Raw genomic sequence first — 13,119 nt, forward strand, 5'->3', positions numbered from 1 at the left:
CAACATGGATGGAATTAGAGACTCTCATACTAAGCCAAGTACGTCAGAAATAGGAAGACAAATACCTTACGATATCACTTATGTCTGGAATCTAATATATGGCACAAATGACCTTTCCACAGAAAAGAAAATCATGGACATGGAGAATAGACTTTTTGTGGCCAAGGGGTAGGGGTTGGGAGAGAGATGGACCATGAATCTGGGGTTAATAAATGCAAACTATTGAATGTGGAATGGATAAGCAATGAGATACTGCTGTATAATACTGGAAAGAATATCTAGTCAATTGTGTTGGAGCATGATGGAGGATAATATGAGAAAAAGCAAATATATATATATGTGTGACTGGGTCAGTTTGCCGTGCAATAGAAAATCGACAGAACAGTATGAACCATTTATAAAGGAAAAAAAAATCATTAAAAAACCACGATGTTTTAAATATATGGTATGTCCCAAATGAACACCTTTTGAAATTACATTTAACAGATTACATTAGCAAAATGCATAATTTTCAGTATTGAAAATAGCTGCCATCAATTGATACTCAAAAGATTTTTGAAACAATTTTCCTTGATTGATGATATTTGGTTTTTTAAGACTTACTTGAACTAGTTAAACATGGCATGTATCTTATAAAAAGAAATTCAGTTTAGTTGTAGTCATTATTAAGGTTTCAGCTATTTTAAGTTTGAGACTTTGGTTTAGTCTGCAAGTAATAGAATATACAACTTGAATTTACAGTGTGCTATTAAGGTATAAAAAAATCAAATAAACTTTATGAGGAGCCGCAGGGATTTACAATTTGAGACAAAAGAATGGATTTATAAATGTACTTTTAAGAAAAAAAAAGAAAACAATTCTACATAACTGCCTAATGGATTAAAAGGATTTTTAAAATTACTGGAAAATAATCTTGTAAGATTGAGTCATAAAACCTAGTCCTTTAGGATTGGTAAATACTATCCTGTAGGATTTATAAAAGAAGTTAGATTAAAAGCTTTCAAATTATAAGTTCTGACCCATTAGCAATTTACATGACTTTTTTTAGCATCTCCCTAAAATTCATGAAAATTAAAATGATAAATGTTCATCTGGATTTCATTTTAGGACATAAAAATTCTCCCTTATTTAAATGATAAAACTCTCCCTTATTCTCCCTTACTTAAATGACAAAACAAGGAAGTTATAGGACTTACATAAGTATGCATCAGTTTCTATATTAATATGATTACATGTAATAAATTATGCACTCCCATTTATAATAATCTTTATTTCTTAAGATGGAAGCTTAATATAGAAAAACATGCTTAGTAACTATTAAATTTAATACCTACGATTTAAACACTATTTTAATGTGTGATATATTTCACAATATTAAATATTAAAAAGATAAGTAAATGACAAGAATGCAGGAGCATTATAGTGCTTCTTCTACTCCTCTAGTTATTGTTAGAAACATAACGTTTGGTCGAAGTCATTACACTTAGAGTGAATCTGCAATCCTAACGGTGGCGTGGAAGCGTTCAATATTCCTGAGGCTGCACATGGGTTTATTTGTATATCTTCATATTACATAGCTTATCTTTTAACAAAATCTTTGTTCTTCATATTTTTGCTAATATCCTTTACATATGTGATAGGAACTTAACTTCTTGTCATGTTTGGGTAATTTAGGATATTCAAAATTAAAGACTTGGAATTCTCATCGTGGTTCAGCAGAAAGGAACTCGACTAATATCCATGAGGATGTAGGTTCAAACCCTGGCCTCACTCAGTGGGTTAAGGATCCAGCATTGCTGTGAGCTGTGGTGTAGGCTGCACACACAGTTCAGATCTGGTGTATGCTGTGGCTGTAATTGTGGCCAGCAGCTACAGCTCCTATTCGACCCCTAACCTTGGAATATGCTGTGAGTGCAGCCCTAAAAAATAGACAAAAAAATAAAAAATAAAGATTTGGTCATGGTGCCAATAAATACTGTTTTGTTTGTTTGTTTGCTTGTTTTTGAGAGCTGCACATATGGCATATGGAAGTTCTCAGGCTAGAGGTCAAATCAGAGCTAGAGCTGCTTGTCTATGCCATAGCCACAGCAACACAGGAGCTGAGCTGCATCTGTGGCCTACACCACAGCTCACAGCAATGGCTCCAGATCCTTCACCCACTCAGCAAGGCCAGGGATCAAACCTACATCCTCATGAATACTAGCTGGGTTCTTTATCTGCTGTGTGACAAGGGGAACACCAAGAAATATTAAGATTTTTTGATCATAATGACAAAGACATCCAAAAAAATATTAAAATGCCAAACCTTCTTTTCTGCTCCTTGATGTGCATGAAGAGATTGGTTAATGGTAATTTTAAAGTCTAAAATATAACATTTATCATTAAATAATGTTGGATGTATTATTAGCTGCTCTGTTTCAGCCCTTATCTTAAAGTTACTACTGACCAGCTAGGGGTACAGAGATCTCCATTTCTTGGAGGAGGTGAGTAATAACAGTGAGTATAAGATAATATAACAGAGTAATAAGCACAGGTATTATATTGCATAAATATTATATTTTTGAAATGTATATATTTGACAAATACATGGTAGGAGGTGTTTCTCCTACATGGGAGAAAATGTTTCTCTTATAACTCCAAGTCAAATGTTTCTATTTTTGCTCTTACTGGGAACTAATTTTTTCATTCTGTGTTAGAGATTTGAAATCCACATAGTTTTATTTATATATTAAGCAGAATTGTTCAATAGCAGTATACCTTCTGGAAAAATCAGATAATCGCATTTGTTTTCCAATGTTACTTTCCAGGAAGTAACACTGCATCACTTATTTATTGAATGCCAAATTTAGTTTCAAAATTATACATTTAAAATAATTTAGGAGGAAAAGATCAGGCTTAAATATTTATGACAAAAACACATTTTAAAACATGATGAAACAATAGTTCTAAATTCTTGGAAAGGCTCTCCACATTTTATAGTTCATTTCATTCCAATAGTTTTAGAAAATATTATTTTCCTTATAAACAGATAAAATGGTAGAAGTGGTGGCAATTATATTCTATAAAATTACTATGTAACAGGGAGTATGGAATTAGTAATGTTATAAGGGAATAGGCTTGGTTATATCAGGTAGTGAGAGATTTTTAGTGTCTTCAAAATGCTGACAGAAGAAAACATCTTGTCTCTGACCTTCTTTACTCAAGCAGAACAATTAATTGCATTTCTGCATGATAGACTCTTACATTCTCTTTATTTATCTAAACATGAATTTCCTTATAGTTCATTTGACTTTGAAATGTTTTTGACACTTGTATACTGAAAATTTAGTGTCATACTGGTACTTCATTATCAGTCTCAGAGACATAATTAGAACAACAATAGGCAAGATGGAAAGCTTGAATACCTTAGAGGATGAGCTCATTTGCATCAACATATTCAAGACAGATTTTCTGCTTTTTGCTTTTTACATTATCATGTTATTATAGTGTGTGTGTGAGAGAGAGAATGAGAGAAAGAGAGAGAGAGAAACCAAGAGAGTCAGGGACAAAAAGATCAGGAGAGAGGTTTGGGTAGGAAGAGAGTCTATGGGGAAAAGGTAGGAAGAATTTTACTTTTAATTTAGATGTATATAATTTTTTTGGTTCTTGCTTGAACAAATGTTATAACATTTTCTAATGCTCTCTTTAGACTGATGTAATGATGTGATATTTGGTAGAAATTTGGTGCTATATATATATACATATATATATGAAATACTAATACATCATTAATGGGGTATTCCTATTCTGAGAATGCCAACTAAAAATTGTCACTTACCATTTGCCTCTATAAGGATTGTCATTAATCCTGACCTTTGAAACACCCTGAAAGGAATTAATGGATCAGTTCAGGGATGAGGCATTGTGTACTCTGGGAAAAACTAGCAGAATTGGACTTCAGATAGATTTTTTCTAGGAAAAGATTTTATGAGCCCAAATTCTTGCATCTTCTCATATCTAGAAAAGCACTACAATCATTTTACAGTGATATCTACTCCTCCTGACTGGCAGCAAGCCTCTGCCAAAATATGTGCTTAACTGCACATACCTCTCCTTCACTAAAATCATATACAATAATGACCTCTCTCCCTGCTTCAGCACAGGTACCTCAAAGCTATTTGAGATACTGTCACTCAGGCTATAGTCCACGTATTGCCTCAAAAAATGCTTAACTTGCAACTCTCAAATTGCATTTTTTTTTCAGTTGACAAGAGCAATAAACAATAAGAATGGATTTTTTCCCTAAATTTTAGTGAAAAAAATCAGTAGATGTCAATGATAAAAATGTCAGCTAAAGTGGTCAAACACAACAGTTTTCCAATAATTCACTTTAAGACCTAACCAATAAAGTAGAATGCTTAAAATAACAATTTACCTCCAGAAAATATTCTGAAGAAAAATGAGAGTAAAGAGAAAGTTTTAAATTTTTTTACACTAGAGTAAGCTTTGCAAGCTTTCACATTTTAACATTCTCTGGATTTATCCTTGCCTAAATGATAGGTTGCCAGAATCTCCAAATATTTATTAATTTTTAAAAAGAGAGAGAAAGCACTATCGCATATATTTATATAATATATTTGTATTCTCCACATTTTCCTGTAAAGTTTATTTATATTCTTTCACAAAAAAAATTGTTTCAAACTGATTTAGTGGCGAGAGAAAATGTGAAGATAGTTTCTAGAGTGGATGGGATTTCATATCATTTTTCAACAGCATCGAATAAAGTTTCAAGCTTTATATATAACTGTATATATATATGGAAAATATTTCTCAAATTTGTTCTGAAATTTTTTCCTTGAAATGTTTAGAACTTAATTGTTCAAGAATGCCATGTTGCTTTTGTTAAAAAGAAAAGTGGATTTGTAGCTCTACAGTCACAGATGTGTCATCAATTTGCATTTAAAAGATAGTAACAGTGCCTTCAAAAATCTTTGAATACATAATATGTTTTATGCAATGTAAGCTAATCACTGTACATGCCTTCTGTCATTTAGTCCTCTCAACTATTACATGTGAGGAAGCTGAAGTGTCAGAGTTAAGTAATTTAATGGAAGTGTCACAGCTAGCAAATGGTTTATTTGAAAACTGAAACTGATTTATCTGAAATTGAAGTTCATGTTCTTAATTGCTCTGTTTAACAGTTACCCAGCTCTAACTATCTGTTAACAAAAGAAGTATAAAATCACTTCAGGGGGAGTTCAAATAAAGAAAATAATATGTGTTTTGAATAAATGACTTTGCATTAAAAATGCACATCCCTTTGTTTTTCAAAGATACAATTCTGAGCATTATATAAGCACAAATATTTTAATGGGAATGATGTTACATATACTCCAAAATGTGGCAATAAGCGCCTTCTCCTATAAACTATCAACTATCTACATTTTATTTTCAAAGATTATATAATAGCTTTGTTTAAAAGCAGGATAAAAAGCATGTGATACTTTATTTGTAGATGATAAACTTGGGAAATATTGGAAAAAATAAAGTTCATGGAGTACCAAGTAAAAAATGGGGGTATGGGGTGGCTCAGCAAATATCAAATGCATTTTTGCTTGTGGCTTTTTTTATGCAAAAAATACATATCATTCAAATCACTGCAAAAATGCTTTTAAAAGAGCTTCCTGAAGAGTAAGTTGAACAATTTTTAAAACATTTTTCCTGACAATAGCTCAGTGGATGGAAAAGTTGCATTATTTTCAATTATAACCTGTGAACAATTAACTTACTTAGAAATGCCTCTTTTCTTTCTATTTACTTGAGGTCCAAAAGACAAGAACAATCATTTATGGAAGAGGAATGAGGATCAGAAGGAGTAGCTGAAGGTCCATCCAAGAACCCTGGCAACTGGGAGCTCTTTAAAGATCTTTGACAAGTGAGAATTTTAAGTAGCCTTTTTCCCCTCTTGAGATTCTACAAGGCTGGGGCATGAGAGCAATATTTTTTGTTAACAGTGTTATAGAGATTAAATGCACAATGAAAAAATGTTTTATGGGGAGACTATCTGTTAAAAAACAAATTATTCTCCAGTAATTGGATTGTCGGATTTGTGTTTTCTTCTTTCTCTCCATTTCTTTCTCTCTATATTTTCCCCTCTAATTCTTTCACTTCCTTCCTTGCCTCTTTCTCACTCTAATATTGTCTTCATACCTGGCTTTTATAAAAAATATTCACATTTTTAATTTTATGGATTGTGTTCATTTCTGGTCTAGAGAGATTAGACATGAGTGTAAAGTAAGTGTGTTTATGTCAGATGCTCAAAATAATATCAAGATTGCCTCCATTTGAGCAAAAGTTTATCACAGATTTTTTTTTTTTTTTTTTTTTTTTTTTTTGCTTTTAAGAGTTGGACCCATGGCATATGGAAGTTCCCAGGCCAGGGGTTGAATCAGAGCTACAACTACAGACCTACAGCCACAGCAACAGTAACTCAGGATCCGAGCCACATCGGTGACCTATGCCACAGCAATGCAGGAAACCCAACTCATTGTGTGAGGCTAAGGATCAAATCCAAATCTTCATGGATACTGGTTGGATTCTTTTCTGCTGAGCCACAGGGGGAACTCCGTATTATAGATTTGTTTTTTAACATAGTGGACATCACTGAGTTCAATTCTTACCTTTATTCTCCAAAGACATATCAATAATACAGACAATGATGATATTATCGTTCAAAAAACAGCAATATAAATATATCTCTAGGCTTATTTAAATACTTTTTTAATCATGATGTAGAATGCTATGATAATTATTAATATGTACAATAAGTATATAGAAATGTTAAATTTTATGGATGACTTTATACAAAGTTTCTGTATATTATGTTATGACCTATAAACTTAAGTTATAATAAATATTTATAAAGATGATTGCAGACTTCTGTCCATGTCCTACTTACAAAAAACAAGGCCTTTATCGATTCTTTCCTCTCTGTAATAGATACATATGATTTTGTTTATATAGATTTTTTCTCAGTATAATTCTTTTTAATAGATATAAGATGAAAACTATATCTCCAACATTAAAAAATAAGATTTTTAATAACACTTTCAAAATGAAGTTTGTTCATAAGTCAGCAAGAGTAACTATTTAGAATAAAGTTACATAGTCTAAAAATAATTAATTTATGCTTATAATAGAATACTAAAAATATAATTGTAAATGTAATTGTTTTAAAACAGCTTTTATTTAGGAGATAGGAATGAATCTTTATCCCACATCTGCAGAATTTCTAGAAAAAAGATATTAATATTCTCTATAAACAAGGAAACAGAAATTTTTCACTTTTTGCTGATGAAGAGGGATAGAACATGTCATCACAAAATATGCCATTTTGGTATAAAGATTATTTTGATTTAAAGCACTTGAAAAACAGAAAATGCAAGAAAAACATGCTAACCTTCTTTCTCTCTCTCTTAAAAGAAAAATGTCCTCCCTATACCAGAAGAAAAGTAACATTCTTATCATCAAGGACCAGAAGTTGAGACAGAGAGAATTTTATGCAAAAAAATGCTATACAAACAGATCCTGTTAAAATAATTCTCAACTTCTTTTAGGCTCCCCACATTAGAGAGTTTAGTTTCCATAATTCTCTCTTTTTGTTCAACTCATTATAAAAGCAAATTGTTTCCACCATTTCTTTGGTTCTTCATCTTTGTGATGGCTCTTAATCATACAAAACTTATCAATTTCCATGCACCATGCATTTCTCCTGTTAATTGTTTTGTGTCAGTTTAATACCCAAGCCCCATTGAAAAATGCTAAGAGGGTAAAGGTAAAATTTTGCCTCCCCTATAATTATACGCTATTATTTTTTAAATATATTTATTCCAGTCATTAGAATTCCTAGTTTCTTTAAAAATCTTTTAGTATTAATGAAAATGATATTTAAGTGAAATTTACACTGTGCTCACAAACTGGAAGAAATTATTTTTTATACCACCGTGTTTAAAGACTATCTGTAGAAAAATAAGACTTCTCAAAATATGTATGAACATATGGAATAAATAGATAAGGTCTGTACAGCTTTATAGAATATTATCCTCCTCCTTCTGAAGTTAGTTGAAATTAACATGATAAATTCTTTGGAGTAGATAAGGAATGGAGTGGAATCAGACCTTAGTCACCAAGCTAATGGAAGACATTTTGATCTTACCTGGCAAAAATTCTAAAAATATTTTATTTGTAACTTACAATACCATATATTATCATGGATGGGTATGTCACTATTTATATTGATACACCAGTCTAAAAAGAATAATAGTTGTTTTCCCACTAAAAGTAAATGTAAGAGAATGTTACAATTGTAAGGGGCTTCTGAATCTTAGAACTCCTGTGATAAAATTTCTTTCATGATAGAGACAATCAACCAATTATGCTCTTCTGTGAGGTGATACAAATGTTTCTTTTGTTTAAATAAGCAATTTCATTTTTGTCATATTTACATTATCATGAAAGTTAAAGTAAAATAAAATAGAAGAAATAATGTAAAATTATTTTCCACAGAATCATTGCATGTCATTCTACATTACAGAGATAACAGCTCATGATTTGTTTCACTAACACAAATTGCCAACATAACATTTGCATCTAAATATGTGTAGTTATATATGTTGAATGAAATCTATATATTTGATATACTTACTAATGGCTAATGTATTGTTAGGGTGTTTATGTATTTCATACTCCAGATTTTTAATTAAGTGAAAAGTTTAACATTAAAAGAGAGAGAGTATCTAGAAAAATAAGTAAGAAGAACTTATTAATAACACAAAAATATTTTAAGGATGTTCACTGGTACTATCTTTGATCCTTTAGGTAACAAGAGTTCAAATTATTTAAAAAATGTTTTCTGGGATAATATTATTAATGTCCAGTGGAGAGTTAAGATCATTTATTTTCTTTGCTTGAGGATATTGTGAAATGATTTCCTAAACATCTTTTACACAGTTTCCTATAAAGTTATTTTATATAACCTGGATGCAATTATCAAAACAAAGAACAATTGTTTTCCTAATCACAATTTAAAACTCATAGCTTTATTCGCCACATTTTCTCATTATAGTCTTCTATTCTGTTCTATGTTCTCAACAAGTGTTCTATGTTCATTCCTAGGTTTCTCCTCTAAAAGTCACTATTTTTCCATTTCTTTATTCTTTGGAATCCAATAATTAAGTTAACCCTGAATTCAAAGAGAGAGGAGTATCTACCTACATTTCAAATTCTTCTGTAAGTTTTGTCCCATCATTCTCATTTATTTATAAAATACCATATCCATATCAGTATGAAATTTTGCTTATTTTTTAATTTTTTCTTTATAATCCAAGACTATGTTATTTATTGTTTGCTCAAATTCTTTCATGACTGACCACTAGATGCTCTTGAAGTTCAGCTCCTGAACACTTTGACACACCCCACCTTTTTGTATTTTGAGTACTTGATTTTTTTTCACAACTTTATTGAAGTATAATTGACAAATGAAAGTTGTATATAGTTAAAGTGTATAATGTGATGAAAGGATAGCATTTCTTATTTCTGATATTACACGAATCTCCAGGATCATCATGCATTTTCCTTACTCTCCCTTGGCTATTTCACCAACATCAACTTATACATTTTGAGTGTATTCATTTTGAGCACACTTTCTAAAAAATACCAAATATGACATATGGCAAAATCTATGGAGACTAAAAAGTATGTATCAATTTATTTAATATGTAGTGGCTTGAATTTAATTACCTCTAAGTTACTCAAAGTATTTTCCTAAGTTCAGGCTAGAGAACTTGTATTGATTTTTTTGTGACCAAAGCCAGTAGGATTTCCCACATGAATTTCTGCTTCGTAGAGCCATTTGATGATCTCTTTCAGCAGTTTTAATTGCCCAAAGTCATGCATACTTTTTACTTACTCTGTCATATGCATTATTTTATTTTTGTTTAGCAGTTCTTTGAAGTGATATTACTTGGTTTTATGTTTTTTTTTTAAATCACCAGTGTTTCAATGATTCTTTTTGTTTTGAGGGCATATTCATTACTTACAAATTTATTTTTACATTAGTTTTACACATACTTTGAATTTTTTATTCTCTGTATCATTTCATGTATTATTTTAGCTACTTTTTAAGTTTATAAGTTGCTTTAAACATGTCATATTCTTTTAAAAAAATTTTTACCAAAGTGTATTCCAGGAAATTATTTTCTTGAAAGAGTAATAATTTGAAGCAGGCAATAAAGTCTCTTTGATAAACAAAGACTGAAGTAAATATAGTAGGTTTTTTTTGCTGTAAGACTTAACAGAGCCTTCGCTATGTCTGGAAGGCCTAATAGGTTACTCTAAATATGCCCACATTGCAATTCCCAGGGCATTTGAGTATCTTAACTTACCTTACACAACCTAAGGGATTTTGCTGCTATTCTTTATTCTGAAATGAAGAAATTATCTGGTTATTCAGGAGGGCAGAAATGTTATCACAAGTGTACTTATAAGAAGAAGTAAGAGGATTGTAGTCAGAGAATGATAAGTGAAAATGGAAAAGAGGTTGGGATGATGCAGGATCATGAACCAAGAAATGTGGACCATCTTCAGATGCTGGAAAATACAAGTAAACAATTTTGTCCCCCAGAGCCTCCAGAAGAAACACAATCCTGCCAATATATTGATTTAGCCCAGTGATCTCATTTTAAGCATTTTATCTCCAGATTTGTAAGCTAATAAATTCAGGCTATTTCAAGCCACTAAATATGTACTAATTTGTTGTGACAGTGATATGAAAATAATATACTATGTTTATATTCATTTTAAGATTCTAAGTATTAAATGGTATCCCTGAGGAGCGTAGTTAAGGTAATGGTATTAGGTCATTTATATTATGTATTTATTTGTTTCAATATTTCCACTTTTGGAGTTCCCATCATGGCACAGTAGTTAACAAGTCTGACTACGAACCATGAGGTTGCAGGTTTGATCCCTGGCCTTGCTTAGTGGGTTAAGGATCTGGTGTGGCCGTGAGCTGTGGTGTAGGTCATAGATGTGGCTCAGATCCTGCGTTGCTGTGGCTCTGGCATAGGCTGGCATCTACAGCTCCAATTCGACCCCTAGCCTGGGAACCTCCATATGCCATGAATGCAGCCATAGAAAAGACAAATAAATAAATAAATAAATAAAATTTCCACTTTCAATTGTTTAAAAAAATAGAAAATCAAATGAACTTGATGAAAATGCAAGCAATGTATATAGAGTGATGCTCTTCAAGAAATTTCATACAATTGATCTCTTTTGGTACACTTAGATGAATGCTTTCTGCTTATTGAGATAAATAAAAAGTGAGCCTAATGTCACAAGTCATTCACTATAAACCAAACTTCTCTGTTATGAAAGAGAAAATATTATTAGCAGTATAGAAATAGAAATAGAAAGATTCTTTCCATATATGCAAAGACTTTAAAATTTTATAGAAGAAAGCCTCAAATTTAATTTAAGGAAAAATTAATTTTAGGTGATATACAGCATCAATTATATTAAGAGTACTGATTTTTCCATGTTTAATTTTAATTTCTAAATACTTCTTAACTGAGGTATGAAGTTGACAATACTGTATTACACAGCCAAAAGATTTCTAAGGGGTAGAACTTATAAGTGGTTTTATCACATACACAGACTAATTTCTTTTTAAAAATAAAATAATCATACTTTTGTATTTGTACAAAAATAAAATGTTAATATGTGTAGAATTTTAAACAAGTTTATTTTGGTTCAAATAACTGTGGCCAATCAAAATATCCTTAATATACACTCTTCTTTATATATTCTGTCTCGATTATTCTGAGGATAAGTTCATGAACATTGTTTTTATTGTGGTATAGTTGATTTATGACACTATATTAGTTTCAGATGTACAACATATTTTTATAGATTATACTCCATTTAAATTTATTACAAAATAATGGCTATATTTCCTTGTGCTGTAAAATAGATTCTTGTTACTTACGTATTTCATACACAGTTGTTTACGTTCCTTAATCTCTTTTCCCTATGTCATCCTTTCTCCCTTCATTCTCCCTACTGATAATCCTTAGTTTGTTCTCTGTATCTATGTATTTATTTAACAATTTTTTTAATGAATATAGTCTAAGGAATATTTGTGACAATATTGAGTACAACAACATTCACATTATAGGATCCCAGAAGAAGAAGAGACAGAGAAGGGGTTAAAATGTGGTTAATGAAACTATGGCTGTAAACTTCTCAAGCCTCAAGATGAAAATGGACATCCAAATATAGGAATCACAAAGAGTCCTAAATGAGACGAACCCAGGAAGAACCACTGCAAGATTTATAATACTTAAAATGGCAAAAGTTAAAGAGAGAATTCTAATGAATGCAAGATAAGAAAAAAAAGATTCTTAAAGAAAGGAACCCCCATAAGTCTATCAGTTGATTTTTCTGCAGAAACTTGGCAGGTCAGAAATGAGTGGTATGATATATTTAAAGTGATAAAAGGGAAAAACCTGCAACCTGGGATACTCTACCCAAAAGAATTGCAGAGATAAAGGACTTCTCAGTTAAGGAAAAACTAAAATTGTCCATGAAAAAATTTAAATTTATATAGCATAACTGAGTCAAGCCAGATATACTGAGTATCTAATATTTATCCACCCCAACCATAAAATGAGGGGTTTATGTAGTAACATTAGAAAGAGAGGATATATTTTATAAGATACTAACTTTGTTTCAATATTTACAGATTTACTAAACCTTTAAAAATTTGAGACTATTACTTATTTTTAATATTTTAATTTGAAATAAGTATGAAATGTTATATTCGTTAATCAAACACAAATCCACATAAATAAGCATATAGCCTCTGATATTTATTACAGTTCTATCTTTTCTGGTTAATGAGCACTGAGTTAATTGTAAAATAGGAGAATATCTTCTGTAACATGGAGAAATTATGAAGATACTTTGATTTTTATTAAAAAGAATATAAATAAATGAGAAAATTATTAATGAAGTTTAGTTATTGATCAGAATTTTGCTAAACATTTTTAAAATAAGAAATTATAAACCAAATTAGCATTT

The sequence above is a fragment of the Sus scrofa genome, chromosome 11 (assembly GCF_054392235.1).
Source record: "Sus scrofa isolate SSC_HxYL_T2T_F1_AM1 chromosome 11, Sscrofa_HxYL_maternal_Yorkshire_Landrace_v2.0, whole genome shotgun sequence".
Lineage (NCBI taxonomy): Eukaryota > Metazoa > Chordata > Mammalia > Artiodactyla > Suidae > Sus > Sus scrofa.